The sequence below is a fragment of the Lactuca virosa genome, chromosome 7, assembly GCF_052849685.1.
Source record: "Lactuca virosa cultivar CGN04683 chromosome 7, Lactuca_virosa_CGN04683_v6, whole genome shotgun sequence".
Taxonomy (NCBI): domain Eukaryota; kingdom Viridiplantae; phylum Streptophyta; class Magnoliopsida; order Asterales; family Asteraceae; genus Lactuca; species Lactuca virosa.
In genome coordinates this window covers 187778643-187783936 of record NC_136432.1, presented here as the reverse complement: position 1 = coordinate 187783936, position 5294 = coordinate 187778643, and the positions used below count along the sequence as shown (strand labels likewise).

Here is a 5294-nt window from a genome sequence, read left to right as displayed (position 1 = left end):
AGGTATAACTGTATAGCTTAAGTTTCAAGTATATAGTCGTGATTCTCACCCATGTATCTATCGTTTAGAAAACATGTATTTCACTACCCCTCAACTCACAAAGAAATATACCAATTGATAGGGTGGGGACAAGCTTCGTGATCGATGACATAGTCCCGAAATAAGTTAGCGTGTATGTTCATTTTTGTTATATGAATATTTTGTATTTTGATAAAGATAGTTATCATATATATGCATACATGTTCGTTACTTTTCTCATCCACACAATTATTAATGGTTATAGGTACTTTATGAATCTATACATCATAATGCACAAAGGTACACATGCATGGCATATAATATGATTGCCTTTTATTAAAATAAAAAACTAGAAGTAGTTGCATTTATATATGTATATAATGAGGGCAACAAACATAATCATTTTAAAACATTTCTTTATATTTGTATATTTGTGATTGTGAAAGGCAAAATAAGGTGCGTTTTCCTCTAATTTAACACATACGTACGTATATAATAGGGATAATGACTTGAGAGGGTAACATATTTTAGCTTTTGGTCACATTTGGTCACTAAATTATTTTTCGTGCTTTATTAACCCTTGAACTTGTTGAAACGTGTATACTATACCAGTGTGACGGGTAATAGTGGGCTTTGCCGGTTTCCGGTATTGTTTCCGGCCAAATATGTGTTTTCCGATCATGTTCTCCGGTTTCCGGCCAAGTATGAAAGAGTTTCAGAACTTCACATATTTTTCCGCTCTGTTTTTTTTTTCTTTTTTTTTCTCTGAAACAAACCCATTAATCAGATATGAAAGAGTCTTAGAACTTAAAAATCCTTTGAACTTCAGATATGAAAAATGGTGTTCTTGAACATTTCTTAAAACGATTTCAGAACTCAAAAAGTCATTGAACTCACAATTTTAGGAACTTGAAGTTTGTGTTATGGGGTTTATGATTTTAGTGGGTTTACGATTTGAAGAACACAAGAGATCAGTGGGTTTACGGTTTCAAGATCGTGTTCAAGGGTTTCCTGGAATCGAGTTCTTGAAGTTCGAAGATCTTAAGTTCCAAATATTGTGTTCATCAGATTACCAGAAAACGAGTTTGAAGATTTGTTCTTCATCAGATCTCTAGAAAAGAGAAAAAAAGGAAAGAATGTTTGTTGTTTAGATCTGGAAAAGAGAAGAAAGAGAAACAAGATTTGTTGTTCAGGAAAAGAGAAGAAAGAGAAAGAAGAGAGATCGAGTTCTTGAAGTTCGAAGATCTTGAGTTCTAGATCTTGTGTTCATCAGATTACCAAAAAACTTTTTTGAAGATTTGTTGTTCATCAAATCTGTGGAAAAGAGAAAAATAGGAAGAATAGAGAAAATAGAAGATCAATTGGAGGTGCTTTTCCAAATCAGAAATCGTTCATCTCCAAAAGAAGCTTAATTTTTGAAATCTTTAGGTTTCTTTGTCCATTTCGGAAAAGCTTGAAATATGAAGCTCCAAATATGTATGTGTTCATGTTTCAGATCTTAGAACCCCATAGAATTTTGGAAAAAAAAAATAGGTCCTTCAAGAACTCTATTTGCTGGAAAATACATGTTTTGCCGGAGAAGGTAACCGAAAAATCATGTTTGGACGGAGAGTATAACCGGAGATGCCGTCGGAGTTTGCTTTCGCCGGAAATATCGCCGGAGATGGAACTCAAACCCCCCACAATAAGTTTTACCTGCTATTGGAGGTAATAGTGATATGTTTTAAACAAAAAAACAAGTTTAATGGTTAATAGTACACCAAAAAAAATTAAGTGACCAAATATGTACAAATGATATAGTTCGTTACCCTCTCAAGTCATTATCCCTATATAATATATATAATATAATGTATATATTTACACTGAAAGTTTTTTCGGAGTTTCATTATTACATGTACGATATTATGTTCATGGTGTATGTATTTATGATGCATGCAGGGGCGGAACCAGATAGTAGCCAGGGGTAGCCCGTGCTACCCCTCAAGTTCGTCTGAGAAATGTAATTTACACCTAGATGATAATAGGATAACTTGTTCTACTCCTTAGCCCAGGCGAGGGACAGTTAAGATGAGAAAAGGGAGCATTGAAGTCACACATGAGTTTCTCTACTTTACAACCGAAACTTCCGACTTCTTCTTGCTCATCTTCTCAATTGCAGATCCAAAACGTGGTAGTTGCTTTAGTTGTTTTTATTTTTTATTTTCTACTAGTAGAAATCGTGAAATAGCTCTATAGATTATACTATATTTTAGGGGTTTTCATATGGGGTTGATTGTTTAATCTGGGTCTGTTTTTTATGAACACGAAGTGTTTGATAAAACTCTTCAATGAAAAATATCCACAATGTTGAAACCAGATGCTTCAATCATCCGTTCCAGCATCTATTGACATCTTTTATATTGCTTTTGTTGCTTTCCGCTCTTCAACTAGTTAGTGATCTGTTTTTTGTATGACTCAAGTGTAGATCGATGCACATGTGACATCAGTATTAAGCATTACTCATTAGGTGGTAGGTGTTGAAGGGGCATAATCCAAACATAAAATAATAATGAGAAATTGGTGAGCATAATTTGTTTTGGTTTTAAGTATATGTTTGACCGTAATGTTATGAAGTGAGGGTACATATTTATATTCTTAAATTTATCCATCAGCCATGGCTTCCTTAACGCTCTCATTTGATCTTTTTTTTTTCTTTTTTTTAATATGATGAAGACAATGGGGATGATACTTCCAAGTATATGTTTGCTTTGCTGGATGAAAGTAGAGTTCCAGCTTTCATGACATTTTTATATACTTACAGTTATGCAGGTTCACTATTTTGTCAAAGCAAAGGTGAAGGCTAGAGATTAGGCAGGAAAAGCTGTTAGAGAAGTATAATGGTGGTGGTTTGATGGTATTTATAAATATAACCAACTTGCTTCTATTTATGTTTAACATCATTGACCGCATCCAAAAGGACCAAAACTGGATTTTTTCCGGTTTTACCCTTTAGGTCTTACGCAGAAAAAAATGTGCTACCCCTAAATATTTTTTCTGGTTCCGCCACTGGATGCATGTGTATGGGTAAGAAATGCATGCATATTTAGAAAAACTTTTAGTTTATAGTGTCCTATTATAAGAATATATCTTTTGTATATCTACGGGCGTGTTTGGAACGGAGCTTTTGGAAGCGTTTGAGAGCTTCTAGCTTTTAGCTTTTGACAAAACGCTATAGTTTAAACAAAAAGCTTCGTTTGGTAGTACGAGCGTTTAGCTTTTAGGTTAAACAAAACGCTCCAAATCTAAAAGCTACTTCATGTAGCGTTTAACAAAACGCTACTGAGCTTTTGAAATCAATTTCCATAATTACCCTTCAAAATATATTTATATATTTACTTATTTTTAATCAATTGTCATTTTATGTAATTTTATATATTTCAAAAGCTTTCAACTACTTTTACCAAACATTCAAATAACAAATAAAAGTTACAGTTTCCCGCTACCAGCTACCCGCTACCCGCTATCCGCTTCCAGCTAATAACTACTTTTGCCAAACACACCCTACATAATATTTCTTATTGCAAATCAATTTAAAATAACATATTTATGGATAATATGAACATAAAATTTTAAAAAATAGATATGTAATCAATAAAAATCACTTTAATTTGCCGTCACCAAATGTGTCCCTTTTCCCTTAGTGGACCATTTTAGAACACAACTTGTCATCACTTATTCACTTTCAAGTGAACCCCCTTTCTATTTTATTCCATCTTCAAAATTTTCTCTATCTTTAGTTTACTCCACTTTACAATAATTTAATGCCTTTACCTATTCAGGCAAAAAATATCATACGTAGGACATTAGGACGTATCGCTCAACAAAAGTATTTTACACATGTAAATGAGTTTAAATTTTATATCCGACACATAAGATTTTGATTATTAAATATTAATTCCATTCCAAGAGTTACGATTGGAACATTTAGCAAGCTACTTAAGTTCGAGCTTGTTTCCCCCAAATATTGAACACAAAGTATTACTCAATTAAGCCTTGATTGATGGGTTGTTTGATAGTTGTGATTGAGTCAGATGTTATTGACTCAAAGTCCGACCGAGTCAGACCTAATATTAAATCTGAACGAGTAAAATGCATATTAGAGGAGCTAGTACCGTTAGAGGTTTCAAAAATTATGAAATAACCGAGTCAGATACCTATCGCCCCAATCTCCATTGTTTTCTCGATTTCATTTGGATGAGACTCCGATACATTGTCTTTAGGTGTCACTAAGAGATTCGATTTGGTGGGATTCCTATTCAGATCACAGGTAGCTGATTAGCAAAATAGAAGCCATAGAAAAGTTGTGGCAAACACGAATTTATCCCTGTAAATTAGCAACAAAACGCATCTTTTTGAAACATGCGTCTAAATAGTTACACCTTAAAGAATCAAAAGCATCACAAAGTCTACTTTAAAGACCATAAGATTTTTTTGCTATTTTCTTTATGTCATGCAATAATCTTATTGAATATTGAAGACCTTACTTACATTTGAAGGCTTTTAGTGAAAGTCGACTGCCCGGTGCTCTGTAACAACACCAATAATCTCATGTAACCGGTTTTAGCCGAAGATATACCAATAATTTCATATAATTCTTATAGGCCAATAATCTTAACGCACTCCGAATCTTAAACTTTAAGAACTTGAGCTTAAAGACTGGATTACAATTTTTCGGAATAAAACTCAAGTCTTGAAATTTCATCACCAACCTAGCTACATCCACCTCAATAATTAACCCTCATAATTAATCTATAATTCTTCTTTATCTAAATTAAAAAGTGGCATGAATCAAAACTATGGATCATGATGTTCATAAATATCTTCCTATTAGTTAAATTGCAAGTATCATAAAAAGGTATGATACTGTGATAGTCTTTGTGCCTTCTTATGCAACTACCACTTCGGTGCATCCACGGTGGATCTAGTCACGTTTGTACTTATTTGTATATGGACCTTATGATCCTATTTTCAATACAATCGATTGAATTTAAAACAAGAAATAAAATTTATTGATTACTACAATATTATTGTTAGTTTATTTTATAAACACGGTTTTATAAGTGACTATATATGTTGGAGTCTTCTATCTCTCTACAAATGCTTTTTTGGGAAAATAATCTTGGGGGCACATATATTTACCATGGTATCAAAGTCAGTGTCCCGCACCTCATGACTCAACACATCTATGTCGATTAATTAAGTAAAAGTTACATTAATTCAATTTATTGTTGGCTGAT

At 33.1% G+C, this 5294-nt stretch overlaps 1 long non-coding RNA gene across 1 annotated transcript; it reads right to left on the bottom strand.

Moving 5' to 3' along the window:
• Positions 1–3664: 3664 nt before the first annotated feature.
• LOC145124096 (uncharacterized) lies at positions 3665–4606 on the bottom strand. The gene is made up of 3 exons (XR_013715507.1): positions 4546–4606; positions 4212–4309; positions 3665–3828 (listed from the first exon to the last, which is right to left on the bottom strand). It is a non-coding gene; the product is annotated as an uncharacterized LOC145124096 (long non-coding RNA).
• Between the last annotated feature and the right edge of the window lie 688 nt (positions 4607–5294).